At 40.8% G+C, this 18,438-nt stretch overlaps 1 long non-coding RNA gene across 1 annotated transcript in view; it reads left to right on the top strand.

Moving 5' to 3' along the window:
- Positions 1-18,194, top strand: part of LOC144891704 (uncharacterized) — a 1,032,708-nt gene extending 1,014,514 nt beyond the window's left edge. The window contains exon 2 of the long non-coding RNA XR_013623051.1: positions 17,250-18,194. This is a non-coding gene — a long non-coding RNA (uncharacterized LOC144891704). The remainder of the gene's footprint in view (positions 1-17,249) is intronic.
- Positions 18,195-18,438: the final 244 nt, after the last annotated feature.

Genomic DNA, 18,438 nt, shown 5'->3' with positions numbered 1-18,438 from the left:
CCCTTCATGAAGACGAGGGCCTCGAAGTTCGGTGCAGCCAGGGCCGACCTCTTAGGCCTGAGGATGTCCGACCCGTAGCTGAACACGCGCTCGACCAAGGCAGAGCTCGGGAGCGGCGTGTTATGCCTGAGAAATAGAGTTAGTTACCCAAGCATCACGGAACTCGAGCGGGAAGAGATTGGGCGAGAGCCCCGGGTTCCCCCTCAGCGGCTTCCTCGACCAGTTGTTGACCTCTTCCCTGATCTTCTCCTCGAGGTTCTCCTCCTGCTGCCCCTCCTCCATGGCGAACAGGTAGTCCGTACTGCTCGAGCCGGGCTGGGGTCCCTGCTGGGGGGCAGGGTCCAGGTGCTCGTCAGGCAGGACGTTGTGCTGGGCATCGTGGTACCTCTGGTAGTGCACCTTCAAGTTTGAACTTGATCCGGGCTGGGCTTTGAGTGTCTTTGAGCACTTGGTGCACGTGGCCTTGCTGTCCACGACCTTGAAGAAGGGGGCGATGTGCCTCCACTTCTGGCTGAGGCTGGAATTGTCTGTGTCCATTGTCACGTTGATCTCAGCCGACTCGATTGAGTCCAGCGACATCCTGCTCTCGCTGCGCGCGAGCTGAGGGGTCAGGGCGCAGATCTCCTGACTGTCCTCCATGTCCCCCATCATGTTGACCGCCGGGTTGTGGATGTCGCTGTGCTGGGACTGCTGGTTTGCGTTGCTCGTGTGCCTGTCCCTGGCACTGCCGCTGGGCTGGAGAGTCAGAAATCTCTCCATCTTGACGTTATTGCTGCTCTAGCGTCCAATAAAATATTCAGTTTTCACTTATTATTCACTGAAATAAATATTCACAATTCTAGAGTAACGGCTCAGGCTAACAGCTGATTTGGCGAATCGCGATGCGCTTAAATTTTTCGGTAGTCCGCTTACGCTTATCCGCTTCGGTTTCCGGGGGTTGTTCCGATTCGCTTATCCGCTTCGAAAACGTTAGTCCGCTGCAGCGGATAAGCAGATAAGCGGACTTTCGAAGCGGACCGCCCACCTTTGAAAACTGAGTACTCCCTTTCAGTGTGCGTCATTGCCGAGCCCCCTTCGGTGCCCGGCAATGACGTTATGCAGTGCCTGGAGATGGCATAGGAAAGGAGCGGTGTACAATTATACAATGGGGAATTTACAAACTAGATATCCGGTTTCTGGCATAATAATGCGAATTGCCAATTCCAGATATTCCAAACACGTAATGAAGACATAAATGACTACACCAAAGTTTTTCCACCCCTGGGGAATTTTAAGTTGTTGGGGAACACATGTGTGTTTGTGTGTGTGTGCGCCTGTGTGTATGTATGTATGTATGTATGTGTATGAATATGTTTTGGTAGAATTGTCTCTCTTTCATTGGAGGTCCCACGAGCAACTGCATTACGTGATATTTCACATACTGGACAGAATATACTTTTTTTAAATACTTGGCCTACTATACAATATCTAAACTTTTTTTGAGCAATACCCTGAGTGATATATATATCATATGAGTATGAGTGACAAAATCACTCCATATATATAATATATATATATCACTCCATTTGAATCCATATATATATATATATACGTATACTAGCTTGGCTTGGCTCGCTGCGCTCGCCTCACCAAGCGTCGATACTGAGGAACGGGCTTATTTTAGCTGAGGCTAATGACTGTACCTGAGTTGCTGTGTTGTCATGATTTTCACCAATCATAATACAAACAATTACTTTGCACAAATGTATTTGTTGTGTTTGTGAAATTACATTTTTATAAGCAATTTAGGTTGAAGATTTAGGTTGAATGTTTTTTTTATCAAGCAAGAACCCCTCAGCACATACATAGGGGAGGGGTAGGTGCAGACTGGAAGTTTGGGACGATTACACCTCACCACCACGTAATTCAAAACACCTCACCACCAAGTAATTCAAAACACCGCACCACCACATAATTCAAAATACCTCACCACCAAGTAATTCAAAATACCTCACCACCAAGTAATTCAAAACACCTCACCACCACGTAATTCAAAAAACCTCACCACCAAGTAATTCAAAACACCTCACCACCATAAAACACGTAATAAAAACGCCTCACCACCACGAAATTAAAAACACCTCACCGCCACGAAATTGAAAACACCTCACAGCCATCAAGCACGTAATAAAAACACCTCACAGCCATAAAACACGTAATAAAAACACCTCACCACAACGAAATTAAAAACACCTCACAGCCATAAAACACGTAATAAAAACACCTCACAGCCATAAAACACGTAATAAAAAACACCTCACAGCCATAAAACACGTAATAAAAACAGCTCACAGCCATAAAACACGTAATAAAACACCTCACCACCACGAAAATAAAAACACCTCACAGCTATAAAACACGTAATAAAAACACCTCACAGCCATAAAACACGTAATAAAAACACCTCACCACCACAAAATGAAAAACACCTCACAGCCATAAAACACGTAATAAAAACACCTCACAGCCATAAAACACATAATAAAAACACCTCACCACCACGAAATTAAAAACACCTCACAGCCATAAAACACGTAATAAAAACACCACACAGCCATAAAACACGTAATAAAAACACCTCACCGCCACAAAATTAAAAACACGTCACAGCCATAAAACACGTAATAAAAACAAACCCACAGCCATAAAACACGTAATAAAAACACCTCACCACCACAAAATTAAAAACACGTCACAGCCATAAAACACGTAATAAAAACAAACCCACAGCCATAAAACACGTAATAAAAACACCTCACAGCCATAAAACACGTAATAAAAACACCTCACAGCCACGAAATTAAAAACACCTCACAGCCATAAAACACGTAATAAAAACACCTCACCACCACAAAATTAAAAACACCTCACCACCATGTCATTTAAAAACACCTCGCCACCAAGTAATTCAAAACACCTCACCACCACATAATTCAAAACACCTCATCACCAACTAATTCAAAACACCTCACCACCACCTAATTAAAAACACCTCACCACCACGTAATTATAAATACCTCACCACCACGTAATTCAAAAACACCTCACCACCACATAATTCAAAATACCTCACCACCACGTGATTCAAAACCACCACAACGTTATTAAAAACACTTCACAACCACGGAAACAAAAGTTTGAGGGAGTCGTTAAGTGACAACACAGACACTGCCCAGATGTGTAGATATATAGATAAATGACTGTACCCGAGTTGCCGTTTTGTCATGGTTTAAACCAATCATAATTCAAACAATTATTTTGCACAAATGTATTTGTAACATACGTGATATCACATTTTATAAACAATTGAAGTTGAAAAAAAAAAAATTCCCAAAAAAATTCCCCCCCAAAAATAGGAAATTAAAAAAAAAAATACCCTTAGGACATACCGACGGGAGAGATATGTGCATACCAGAAGTTTGGTACGATTTCACAAAAGTTTGAGAAAGTAGTTCAGTGACAACACAGGACAGGACAGACGCTGCACATATATATATATATATATATATATATATATATATATATATATATATATATATATATATATATATATATATATATATATATATATATATCATACAGTCATGTGAAAAAGTAAGTACACCCCATGTAAAGTTTTGACTTTTTCAACATATTCCAACATACAGCTATTTGATCTTCATTTCAACAATATTGATCGATAAAGGTGATATTATATAACAAATATCATGAAACATTTACATTTTGTAGTCCATTGTATAATTTAAATAAACATAAATGCAAATTTCGCATGTGGAAAAAGTAAGTACACCCCTACATTTATCACTACTTTAAATACCTAAAATTAGAATCAGGTGCACCAGCTCACGTGAAAATGATGAGAACATCGTCAGAGAGGATCTTGGAGGAACCTGTCTTATTTAAACCTCAGACATTTAGTTTAGTTTGCTCTTTGTTGTTGAAGTGTGTGGCATCACCATGCCTAGATCAAAAGAGCTCTCTGAGGCCTTCAGAAAGAAGGTTATAGATGCCTACGAGTCTGGGAAGGGATTTAAAAAGATCTCCAAACAATTTGAAATCAATCATTCGACTGTCTGGAAGATCATCTACAAGTGGAGAAGATTCCAAATAACTGCCAACTTGTTCAGGCCAGGCCACCCCAGCAAGTTCAGCCTGAGAGCAGACCGCAAGATGCTGAAAGAAGTCTCTAAGAACGCCAGAATGTCATCACAGGACCTACAGGTAACTCTTGCCACTGTTGATGTCAAAGTGCACGAGTCTACCATTAGAAAGAGGCTGCACAAATTTGATCTACATGGGAGGTGTGTCAGGAGGAAACCTTTGCTGTCCAGAAAGAACATCAGGGCAAGTCTAAAGTTTGCCAATGAACACCTAGGCAAAGACCAGCACTTCTGGAAGAATGTGCTCTGGACAGATGAGTCAAAGGTAGAGCTATTTGGCCACAGTACCAGAAGACATGTTTGGCAAAAACCAAAGACAGCATTTGACCACAAGAACCTGCTACCAACTGTAAAGCATGGTGGTGGAAATATTATGGTTTGCGGCAGCTTTGCTGCATCAGGGCCTGGGCAGCTCACCATCATAGAATCCACTATGAATTCTTCATTGCACCAGCGGGTGCTTGAGGATAATGTGAGGCCATCTATCGGAAAGTTGAAGCTCAACCGAAGGTGGACCTTGCAACATGACAATGACCCTAAACATACCAGTAAATCCACCAAGGAATGGCTGAAAAGAAAGAAATGGATGGTTCTGGAATGGCCAAGTCAAACCCCGGATCTAAATCCCATCGAAATGTTGTGGGGGGATTTGAAAAGAGCTTTGCATGCAAGAAACCCCTCAAACATCGCACAGCTGAAAGAATTCTGCATGGAGGAGTGGGCAAAAATTTCTCCCAGTCGATGCCAGAGACTGGTAGACAGTTATAAGAAACGCCTACTTAAGGTTGTTTCTGCCAAAGGGGGCAATACCAGCTATTAGAGCCAAGGGTGTACTTACTTTTTCCACATGCGAAATTTGCATTTATGTTTATTTAAATTATACAATAGACTACAAAATGTAAATGTTTCATGATATTTGTTATATTATATCACCTTTATCTATCAATATTGTTGAAATGAAGATCAAATAGCTGTATGTTGAAATATGTTGAAAAAGTCAAAACTTTACATGGGGTGTACTTACTTTTTCACGGGACTGTATATGAAAGTTGATAATGTTCTTTTAGAGTAAAATGGTAAAAAGGAAACATCGTGGGATACGGAAAAAATATTAAAGTGAGCCAGGTAACTACGAACCACTGAATGGGTGCAGCGGTTTATTCCTTATGCTAGTATAGGATTTCTAATGAGAAGCCATTTTGAGGCGTGATCGTCAGGGGAAGTCACACATTACCCGCGTGTTTGCTCAAACACAAAGCATTGGCGAACAGGGGGTTAAGGGAAGTTAAGTACATGGGAAAGACATTCTGCAGACAGCGGTGCAAATTAGGGGTGCTGTGCTGTAGGTCTGTGGCTTCCTTTCCCCCATTGACCCCAGTCAGCCTTAATCGCTGCCCACTAGGCCGGTTCTTTTCCTGTCAATAGCCTTTGCTTTGTGAAAAGGTAAGAATTTGGGCCACGGCCATTCCGGAACAGTTTTTTTCTTTCTTCTTATTTTTCCACTTTGCCTTCAAGAACCCTTATTCAGCACACAAAGCGCACAGAAGATACACTTTCTGAAGGTTCTTTAAATGGCATAGTATGCTGGCTGTATGGAGTCGTAGGCCACATGAGGAGGCCAAGGACCAGAGACTATTTCACTTTGGATGAGTGACCCTGAACAAATTGAAAACGGGCACGCTTTCATGATCCATGCATTATTAATATTAACCTGGTCATATATATCAATACATGCCAAGTTTTAAAACGAATCGATCACACATGTGTTGATATATACAAACTTTGATTAGAATGTCATATGATTAGAAATATTTTATATACAAAGCCTACCATGAATACAGAAGAGCTTAATTTCAGCAGAATGGAAAGGTAGTGGGATCAGAAACAGTAGATAAACTTAAACTGGGATTAGATAAGTATATATAATCGTTAGGGACGTAGTGGGTGACATTGATAGGACGGGTATAGGCAGCTTGTTTATGGAGGGGTGATTGTGTAGATGTGTAATGATTGGGATGTCTCATCCAAAGGTGAATGGGCTGCCAGTGTTGATCTTTCATCACCTGACAATCTAATTCATTCCCACCATCCTCACCAAAAACAATATTGTGCAATACTGTACATGGATATAATTTAATCACCTCCCTGTACAATTATTGGCATAAGGCAGAATATATGTACATATATATATATATATATATATATATATATATATATATATATATATATATAGTGTGTGTGTGTGTGTGTGTATGTGTGTATCATTCAAAAGTGCTACACCGCACATCTCAACTAGATATCTGTGATCACAAAGTGATCGCCAGGGGTAAGCCTCCCTCTGCTTAACCATGGCGATCGCTGGTGACTTACCCTTGACCCACGATCCAATGATGACATATTTTGTTTGGACTGCTATATGACCTTGCCCTTCAACAGTTAGGGATATTGTGTAAACTAAGAAAATGTGTCTCCAATTCACTCTGAATAAAACTCAACATCATGAAAATCGGGGGAGAGTTATTCAAGTTATGATCAAAAATGAGTTTTTCTTACTTTTTCACCTTGTGACCAAATTATGTCAATTACGGACACAAATCAAATATCAGGTGCAAAACTTCAGTGCAGGTACACTATTATGATGGCAATGCAAGAACATCTTGGAAGGCCAAGCAGTCTTTCAAATTCCGCATTGGCAAAATTGAGCCTTGACTAAAAACACGTTCTTTTTTCCAGACCATCATTTGATCTTTAACTCAGAGGGGTATCATGTTAATCGATATATAGAATAGGCTACATAGACGCCATCTGTCTGTGCCGCCCAGAAACACATGCAGAAACTCTCCTTGGAGAAAAAAACGATTCTGCAAAAGTGGCTTCAAATTAATCCAAACCTATGGGAAAATGATTATTTTTTCAATTGGACCGAAAATTAAACCCGAGCGGTGTATAACGCAACAGACCGCTGCTTTTATCACTCCCAGATTTTAAAAATAAATTTGATTTGATCTTAACAAATATGCCGCATTATATTTGCTGTTAAGAAATATGATGATTTTGGAATTTCATAATACTCTATGTGTTACGGATTCGTCACTTCCGTTGTTGTGGTTTTCATCCACTGTAAACATTTTTGATTCCATGTACTACTAGTACCCGACTGCAAAGCCGCAATGAGCCGGCGAAGCCAAAACCTCTTGCCACTATTTTACCCATCACTGTGGCATCAGTAGGTTAGGGTAGTTGGTCGTAGGTAGGTGTAGTAGGTACCGTCGGTGTAGTATGTGTAGTAGGTACCATTTGCATTCTGGATGAGATTAAAATTGATAAAATTTACTTCTTTATTAATTCGGTGAATTCGTCTCAACTTCGGATATTTCTGGCCGTGAAAAAGTATCCCCGACGGCCGCGAGATTTCTAAAAAATAATTCTTCGTCAATTTTAGAATATTTGACGCCGTTTTCACCCTCCGAAACGCGTAATAAGCTTTTTAAAAATGTTTTTTCAAATGCTCGAATCTCATTGGTCCGGTGTTTGGTGACGATTTTCGTTGAAGACAACGTTGGTCTTAACGTATTTTAATTACAAATTAGAGGTGCATTAGATTGTGATTCAAACAAAGACGGGTGAAACAAACTCCTATTGAACTTTTTCGCAATTGTTTTATGCAAACTTTCGCATCCGGTCGATGGCGGCCTCCATTGCGTGATTTGGTTTCTGAAATATTTTTTCAAATGCTCGAATCTCATTGGTTCCGGTGTTTGGTGACGCTTTTCGTTGAAGATAACCAGGCCCGTGCAGGCCGAGGTTGGTCTTAAAGTATTTTAATAATAAATTGGAGGTGCATAAGAATGTGAATCAAACAAAGACGGGTGAAAGAAACTCCTATTGAACGTTTTTCAATTTGTTATGCATACTTCCGCATCCGCAAGATGGCGGCCTCCATTGCGCTTCGGAATTCTCAAGCCAAGGGATACAGCATAATCTGGTTTTCGACATAATACGTACGCGTTTATTGACAACACCGGCTTCGCCGGCTATTATTGTTGTCGTTTAAGGGAGATAGAGGTTACTATTTTCAAAAGGTAAAAATAGTCAGGTTCACTTTGTTTTTTAGTTCAAAATTTTGGTAGATTAGCAAAACTATACATTTTTGGAATATTCAGAGCATGAGGAATCCAAAAATTAATGTTTACATTTGCGTAGACACCTTTGCGAAAATGACACTCAGGACAGTGATGAAGATCTGTAAAAGCATATTCCTGAACGGTATAGACCTCGTAGATCCTGTGTATAGGACTTATAGTTCAATCTGATACTACCTATAACTTCCTATAACAACCTATAACTTCAAAGGACTTGCAATATCATGTATTATGTAATACAGTTATATCACAAATATAAAGACAATGGTTTTCAATTACCTTTGTTTGTTGCTTTTCTATAATCCTGAGCACTATTTTGAGGCCTTTATTGGATTCCTTGACCCAGAAAACATAGGATTAGCATATTTAATTAAGTCTCTAGGTTGACTAGAAGCCGAGATCGCGCAAAATATGTATTTTATGGCGGCCATTTTCAAAATCCAAAATGGCGGCCATGCAGGTGTCTGTGCAAATGCCAACATTGATTTTCAGATTCTCCATGCTCTGAAGATTCCAAAAATGTACAGGTTTGCTAATCCCAAATTTTTGAAAGAAATTATATTTGTTGACATAGTGAACCTGACTATCTTCATCACTGTCCTGAGTGTCATTTTCGCAAAGGTGTCTACGCAAATGAAAACATTAATTTTTGGATTCCGCATGCTCTGAATATTCCAAAAATGTATAGTTTTGCTAATCTACCAAAATTTTGAACGAAATTATATTTGTTAACATAGTGAACCTGACTAAAAGTCAATGTTTTAAATGAAACTGGAACTGGACGACGACGAAGAGGAAGAGGAGGAGAAGAAGGCGGAGCGAGTGAGTCGGGGAAGAAGCCCAGTTGCTTCGAGGTCTGGAGCGAACGATTGGCGAACGAAAGTCACGAGTGAACTTTGGGTTTCCCAGGAAAGGGATTCCTGCGACAGAGTTGTTATCGCTGTGACAGATCAACCTGCATGTCAGGTTTTGCGGTCGATTCCGAAGAGAATCATTTGAGTGCCGTTACGCCACGAGAACGGGCCGTCGGCCATTGTTACCTCGCGCAGGACTTGCGCTTCGCTCAAGGTTTCATCTCGCTTCGACCATTTTCACCGCATTCAGACGTTGATCTGGTGTGTGTGTGTGTACCGTGGCTTTTGAGTGGAAAATCTGCGTGTCGCCGATTTGGAGCCGTGAAACTTCCATACCCGAGGGTGTGATTTCCCAGTAGCCTTGAGGGCGCCATTGCGCAGCTTTGGCCGCAGGATTGTAACTGCCAACCCAACGGGATTCTGGTCTCGATTGGACATTGTTCTGACGATCGCTGGAGCGGATCGACTTTGGCTTGAAGCCGGAAGCAACTTTGGCTTGAAGCCGGGATTAGAGACATTGGGAATCTTCTTCTTTTCGCTCACTTGGAGCACAGTGAGTTATATTGATGGTACCATCATAGGAAATATATATTGGTTGTACAATTGATTGCTATTGTTGTTGTACTGTTATTCTTGTGTGATCTTAATACAATATTTGTTTGTTGGTAACAATTGGTGTGGCTTCACCATTGATCTTGGACATACAGAATAACACATTTTTCTGCCGTGACTCCTTTCGGAGCTCGGAGGTACACCGTGACCGGGGGTTGGGGAGGAGCACGTAACATATGCAGTATATTTAATCGGCTAATGTTGTCTGTCTGTTCCCTCCCATCTGCCCCCCCCCCCCCCCAGCCCAACCCCGAAACACGGAAATGCTCCTCGGAGACAATAAATTATGTAAAAGTTGATTCAAATTAATCCACACCTACGGGAAATTTATAATCATGAAGTAATGGTAGCTTCAAATTGATCCAAACGTAAGGGATAATTAATTATAATACTACCACCATTTAGCTCTTTCAACCAATGCAAGAAGAAAAGGATACCTACCTTTTATTTTTATTATTTTATCGTGGTATTTTTACCATGGGCTTTTAGCTAGTTAAGCATAAATGTGCCTTGTGCAAGGCTATTTAAATAGGGCAATTTTGTTCTGATAAGACAAACCATAGTCGAGTTATGCTGAAAAATATGAAATTGTCCATAATAGGGTCAAGATCTTAAAAATTAGGTCAAGGTAAAAAAAATTACATAATACACGCAAGTTTTTTATTCCCATTATTGATGCAAAATTTCATCCGTACTTGCTCTAGGCTATCTTTAAAGGGCAATTTGGTTCTGATCAGACAAACCTAAGTCAAGTTATGGTGAAAAATGTTAAAATACTATAAAGCATCTGAGAATGCAAAGCCCGTCTGCATCCACTCTGGATTCAGACATCTTCTTCTTCTTTCGTATGCCAAACATGACGAAAACAGGTAAAAAAAAAAACAAGACAAAACTAAAATAGACTATTTTTATGCATCCTTGACCTTTGACTTTTTCATCAAAAAAAAATCGCCTTCTAGCTTTTGATTGGTGAACCAATTCAATGACCTAATATGCAAATTCTTAAAATGTCACGTCAATTAGATGAAAATTGACGATTTATGTGACGCTGACCTTTGACTTTTTGACCAAATTATTAATTTGTCTTCTCCATGTTCTCATAATAAAGTTTTGTTGAAAATTCTAATGATAAAAGCTCAAATGGTAAAGTTATGGCCTGCACACACACACACACACACACACACACACACACACACACACACACACACACGGTTGCAAAACCCTGTTTCACGCTGTGCGGGGGATGAGCTAATAGATATCTGTAATTAGGTCATGACCTTAAAATTAGGTCAATGACAATTTTTTTTATGTCAATGCCACATATTTCCTATTCCCATTGTTGATGCAATATTTTATTCTGAAAGCCCCAGCCGGCTCCGAGATACAGCTTGGATATTGATACAGCTCGGAAATTGGGAGTGCAGGAAGAAAATAAATATTTATAAATGGTGGTTTAGTACTCTTAAGAGTCTAAGAAACTCTGTGGTGTCATTAAAAAGTAGGGGCGCTAAATGTAGAAACAAACCCAACAGCAGCTATAAGCTTTCCCTTATGCTTTCAGGGGGGGAGGGGAGGGCTTAATTATAAAGTGTTAATCACGTGTGTGATTACATTTTTGTGTGCGTCTTTTACACCGTGTTTATGAATACTGTAGTTTTAAACCATTTCGATTTTGAAATCAGTTTGTTTTGATTCGAGTCTTATGCTGCTTTTCAATAATTTAGACAAATCTACACTGAAACATGTCAGAGAGGTGGTTTTGAATCAGTCTAAACTTGTATGTTCTGAAGTGGACTGGCAGGATAGCTAAGAGGTAGGTTCGATTCCTGACCCACTATAAACTGTCAGATTGGTGCTTCGCAGATTGAGCATTGCATCACAAAGTCCATTGTCCCTTGGATGGACATTAAGCCGGGTGTTACTCCTGCTTGTAGCCACTAATGGACGTCCAGGCTTTTGCAAATGTATCCTTACTGTGCTTTGCAACAACCGTTTTGGAAAAGGCTCGATTAAAATTCATAATCCTGTCCAAGTCTTAAAGTCTTCCAGACCCTTTTAAGTTTGCCAGGTTCTTGTGCCCTCTCTGAACTTCTTGCAGCATTCCAGCGATGAAACCTCCCACGCTATAACCCCGGGTCAATTTTATTTCCAGGAGTGATTGTGGCAATGGTCTGTTGCCTATATACACCACCCAAACAAAGGGATGTCTCAGAATGCTACACACCTGGAACAAGATCAAACGTAGGGAGGGTAATGTACTATGGTATTAATAATCATTAAGATGACTTTAATATACACGACGTAATGACAGTAGCACCGAGGCTTTTCGTGCTGTACTCTTCAAGGCGATTCACAGCAAAGAGACCGCAAGAGATGAGAAATAGTGCATTCATAAGCACTACAATAGAAGACTAATCGCTTCGCTGATGGAAATACCAATCTTTGATCCGATGTGTAATTTAAGCTGGGGGGAAGAAAACAAAAAGGATTCCTTGGAGATCCTGCTCTCCGGCAGGGATAACCAACGTGTTATCACGTGTTGGCATTTGCAGTTTTGACACGCGTGTCCATGTACCCATAATTGATTTTTTTTTTTGGATCACAAACACTCCCGAGAGTTACCCGAATCCACCGTAGATGGATTTGTTGAAATCCGTTAATCCGTTCGCAAGTTACAACATGACAAACAAACAAATGAAAAATCGGTCAGAGACCGAGGACTTGCCGGAATGTACTTTTTTTATCGGCCATTTTGGATCAAGTTTTTCGGTTTTTCAAAGATGGCGGCCGAACCACGTGACCGATGACGTCATCATTATTTGTTTTCTAAACTAATTTGTTCCTAGATTATGCTCAAGAAATTTCATCTTGATCAGATGAAGTTTTGTACTTGTCGAATTATGACATCATAATGGAAGCACCTATGACAGCATCATTAACATATTTTGTTCCCCATGGAGAGTTCTTTACAATGAGCCATGTCTCAATTTTTTCTATTCAGCACTTTCGGAGATATGGAGGTGCAAAGTTTTTTGGTTTTTCAAAGATGGCGGCCGAACCACGTGACCGATGACGTCATCATTATTTGTTTTCTAAACTAATTTATTCCTAGATTATGCTCAAGAAATTTCATCTTGATCAGATGAAGTTTTGTACTTGTCGAATTATGACGTCATAATGGAGGCACCTATGACAGCATCATTAACATATTTTATTCCCCATGGAGAGTTCTTTACAATGAGCCATGTCTCAATTCTTTCTATTCAGCACTTTCGGAGATATAGATGTGCAAATTTTTTCGTTTTTTCCAAGATGGCGGCCGAACCACGTGAACGATGACGTCATCATTATTTTTTTTCTCCACCAGTTTATGCCGACATGATGCTCAAGAAATTGCATCTTGATTGGATGAAGTTTTGTACTTGTCGAATTATCGAATTATGACGTCATAATGGAGGTCTTGGGCCTAGAGAGTTAAAAATTGGGCAGTCTATTCCAGGGCAAGACAAATATGTATGTAAAGTATGGCGATGCTATGTGTAACGATGTAGACGTATTACTGTGCACAAACAAACAGGCAGACAGACAGACAGATGAAAGATCGGTCAGAGACCGAGGACTTGCCGGAATGTACTTTTTTTTTATTGGCCATTTTGGATCAAGTTTTTCGTTTTTCCCAAGATGGCGGCCGAACCACGTGACTGATGACGTCATCATTATTGTTTTCTACACCAGTTTATGCTGACATGGCACTCAAGAAATTGCATCTTGATTGGATGAAGTTTTGTACTTGTCGAATTATCGAATTATGACGTCATAATGGAGGCCTTGGGCCTAGAGATTTAAAAATTGGGCACAGTCTATTCCAGGGCAAGACAAATATGCGTGTAAAGTATGGCGATTCAATGTGCAACGGTGTAGACGTAGTACTGCGCACAAACAAACAGACAGACAGACAAGCCAATCAACCAACCAACATACTTGCCGGAATCTTTTCCGGCAAGTAACAAACCAACCAACTAACATACTTGCCGGAATCTTTTCCAGCAAGTAACAAACACACAGACAGACAGACACGGCTACTTTAATAATGTAGATGTCTAAGTAACCGCGACACCGATAGGTTCTTCAGTCATGACGTCATTGGTGTTCTGAACGCCCACTGGCCGACTCAGTCACCACTGTCCCGGGCTCCGATTGGCTGGAATGGAGTTGTCAGCGATGACACGCCATTTGCATCATTACCTTGGACAGCAGGCTGGGAAATACCTTTAATCTTTCTTGACATTCTTGACACAGCTCAACACTCTCCATCCAGCGCTGAATTTCACCATGGAGCTGGAATCTTCAAACACTTTACCATTCTTGAACGTGTTGGTCGAAAGAACCGCACGCGGTTTCACCACATCGATATACCGGAAGTCTACCTTCATTGGGAAGTATATTCGCTGGGATTCCTACAGCTCCACGAGATACAAAATCGCCTTGATCAACATCCTGGTGAACAGAGCTCAGAGGATTTGCTCACCTTGTAATCTTCCTGCTGAAATGGACAAAATCATGAATATACTCGGTGACAATGGTTACCTGGAGTATATAATCAAGAGATATGTGCACAAGTTTCTCAACACGACAAAGGATCCCAAATCGGTCCTGACAAATGTCCGGTATATATCAGGATGACATGGAAAGGACAATAGGTTTGAAGAACAAATTAAACATACAGTATCAAACACGTACCTGTGCAACCTCGAGTAATCTTCACCTCTCGCCATCTGCTCACGTCAGTCAACAAGGATGTGCTGCCCACCTCACAAATCAGCAAAGTGATCTAAGAGTTTAAGTGCCGATGTGAAGCGTGGTAGGTGGGCTGTACAACCCAAAGGTTGGCTGATACTATCAAACAACATGTCCCCCTGGCAATTCGAAGAAAGAACTTGGGAGTGAGGACACAAACGGTACGAGCATGTAAGAACGTTCAAGAACCGTCGACCTTTTCATCTTCTTCTTCTGCCATTGCATGGCACCTGGATGCCAACCCCAATTGTACAGACCAGTACAATGCAGATATGTTCAACATATTGAGCCGAGGTCGCAGTACGTTGCATCTATGTATGTTGGAAACAACTTTCATCCATTACACGGACTCTACATTGTGTCATCAAAAGGAATTTGTACATTGTTTCATTCTCTTTCAACACGGAAATATTAAAGGTATTTCCCCAACCATGGTCCATGGTAATGATGCAAATGGTGTGTCATCGCTGACAACTCTGCTCCAGCCAATTGGAGCCAGGGATAGTGGTGACTGAGTCAGCCAATGGGCGTTCAGAACACCAATGACGTCATGACTGAAGAACCAATTGGTGTCGCGGTTACTTTGACATCATATTAAAATATGCCATTTGGTGTCTGTCTGTCTGTCTGATGAATTTTTGACCATGATACATTCCGTTGTTACTTATCCAATCTCAAACAAACTTGACAGGATGACGAAGGCCCACAGAATGAAGGTGCTAGCCTTCATTTGCCCCCATCCCCAAAGGGGTTTTCTCCCCCGAGTGGGTTTTCCTCGCCATTGCTGTCAATGGGGTTGCGTGTTGAGGTGTATATCCATGTTAAGTTAGCTTTATCGTGGCGTTTTTCCAAGGATGCTTCTAATAACAAAACTAACGATAATAGCATAATATTAATGTTATTACAAAACAATATTAGTACCATTAATATCCCACCTCCCCAAGGTGTTTTTCCTCCGTGAACAAACGTCGAGTCAACGTTTACAAATACCTCATCACGGCATTTCCGTCGGAGCAACCGCCCAACGGCCTCTACCAGAGGTAAAAATATTATAAACCACAAACACATATTAGCTTTTTAAGCAGTCGCTAATGCTGTTTATAACACTAAACAAAGAAATTTGGAGGAATCGCGACATCCATGAGGTAGGTTTTACTTACAGAACTGAGCGAAGTTCTACTGTAATCTATATACCCCACAAGAGTTGGGTTAATAACATGACCCTTCCTGGCACTAATGTAGCGTTTTTCGTAGCGAACATTTGAAACGCGAACTTTTGAAACTGCTGTTTAACATGAAACTGAAAGGGAGGAAGACCAGGTTGTGCTAATTTCCCAAGCAGATAGCTAGCGCTTGCCAAGCCCGCCGTTCCTTAATGGTTTTGAATGGAGTGCTTGCTCGAATGCTTAAACCACTTGGCGGTCTCTTCACAATAAACTTGGTAAATGAACACACACCCAATGTTCTTGAGACCCGACCATAGATCTACTGTAATCTATATACCCCAATGAGGAATGACCCTTTCTGCCGCTCCCATAGTGTGCGGGTGTACCTGATATAACATGTTATAATGTAATGTACAGTCTGATCCTTTCAATGACCTGGTCTAACATGTGATATTGTCAAGCATGTTCTGTCCATTAAATGACCTAATCTAACATAAATAATAGTAATAATAATTGGCAATAATAATAAGAACTCGAACTGCCACTTAAAACTGTGGGCAGTGTTGAACGGTTTACTCGCACCCACTTTTGATACAACCCCACTTTTGATACAACCCCACTTTCATTGGACATGCTTTGACACAACCCCCTTCGATACAACCCCGATACACATCCACCGACACGCCCCCCCCCCCCCCACACACACACCCCCACACACACACCCCCACACACACACCCCCACACACACACCCCCACACCCCCCCCCCACACACACACACATCCCCATACACACACACATCCCCCCCCCACACACACACACACACACATCTCCATACACACACACACATCCACCCCACATGCACACACACATCCCCCACACACACATCCACCCCTCCACACACACACACACACACACACACACACACACACACACACACACACACACACACACACACACACACACACACACGTGCCTGCACGCATGGATATTTTACCTCAGTAAGAATTCACTTTGAAAATGCGATCAATTTATAATGTTAGATTTCGAATAACTTCGTCATTTTTCATCGGATTTCCACCAAATAAAGGTTACCATTGCTTGCAGATACCTCTCTTTCTCTCTAAAAGTGAAGACAGGATGAAGTTCAGAGCTAAAATAAAGCCGAGGCGTCGGAGAGTTTTACAATGTTATTTTCCAATGTAAATGACAATATAGCGTAGTTGTATGAAGATTCATCAGAATTTGCCCAGATTTGTTGCATTTGAATGTTAACACCCTCTAGCGACTGCCAAATCCGAAGAGGTGGTTAAGTCACATGGCCTGGTGAGAAAAAGTGTTGTGGTTCTTCTTCTTCATGCAATAACAACTTCTAGCTTCCAGACCGTACATCCAATCATCTTGAAATTTTGCACATTTGTTCGGCTTGTTGAGGTCTAGAAGGCATTAAAAATTCAAGTCGATCAATGCTGTTGTTGGAGAATTATTAACAATTACTGGTGTTATGTTAGTAAAACTTCAAGAGACTCGGTTTAGCAAAATCAATGGTTTATTCACTTTAGAGAATTTGTTGTATACTAAGCCGAGATCTTTAATGAGTCTGTTCCAGAGTTTGTTGAAGCTTGTTTGGTAGGTCTTTTGAAGCTCGTTCAGTAGGTCTTTTGAAGCTCATTCAGTTGTTGACAATCTCCAGTTGGTTGATCAGTTCAACTGGTCTTCAGTTTTCACTCCTCTTCAGTTCACTCTCCCAGTCCACTCTGCTCTTCCAATGCAACTTTCTCTTGGTTTTAAAGGCCCAGACTGCTTCATCCAAAAGCCTTTATTTGGCTCTTTTGGCCACCCCTCTATTTTGGGAGACTGAGAGCACCACTTTATTTCTGTTCAAGAGGTCAAATACTCTGACCTGCTGAAGCTGTTTGCAGCCTGTGTTCCATCTATGGAACACAGGCTAAATATTGAAAGACACAGATGGCAGTCCACGAGCATTACACATTCTGTTTCCTTAAATTAACTCTCTCTCTGACCACATGTTAATTCTAGTTCTATGCTCTTTTGCTCATTCGTAAAGTAAAACATAATTCCACTTTAAACAAGATTACATTGATATATATTCTAGCAATATTGTCAATATGAATATTTATTCCCTGACAATCCCCAGTTTTTCTTTTATGTTTATATTAACCATTAATCTAAACATTACCACATTAAATATTCATACCACTAATCTGGTAATTCAATTTCCTAAGGCATACACCGTCATTCTGGAAGAATTTTGATCACAATACATTTCCTTGTTCATTGACTCTTTCTATGTTGATAATTCAATTCAACTCATTTGCATAAAGATCACAAAACATTTCACCTTTACCAAAACGCAATAATTTCAGTTCATCAAAATAATAAAGCATCTGCAACATTTGGCAAAATATTTGCCTTTAATCAAATATTGACTTTCTTTGTTTGAAAAAGGGGCGGATCACTTGTGTTTGGAATTTCAGCATAAAACATTTTCTCCTGTTGTCTTCATCACCCCTTCACTATTTGCATAGGATTTTCTGCTGTTGTGATAGCTGGGCAGAGTCAAAGACTGACCCTGCTCTCCATGCAGCATCCTTGCCACTCTTGCTGTGAGCCATAGTAGATTTGAACAAGGCCTCCATCCAGTTGTAG

This window comes from Myxine glutinosa, chromosome 4 (assembly GCF_964187855.1).
Source record: "Myxine glutinosa chromosome 4, kmMyxGlut1.1, whole genome shotgun sequence".
NCBI lineage: Eukaryota > Metazoa > Chordata > Myxini > Myxiniformes > Myxinidae > Myxine > Myxine glutinosa.
The sequence above is the reverse complement of the archived record's forward strand: the minus strand, read 5'-3'. Positions and strand labels throughout refer to the sequence as shown.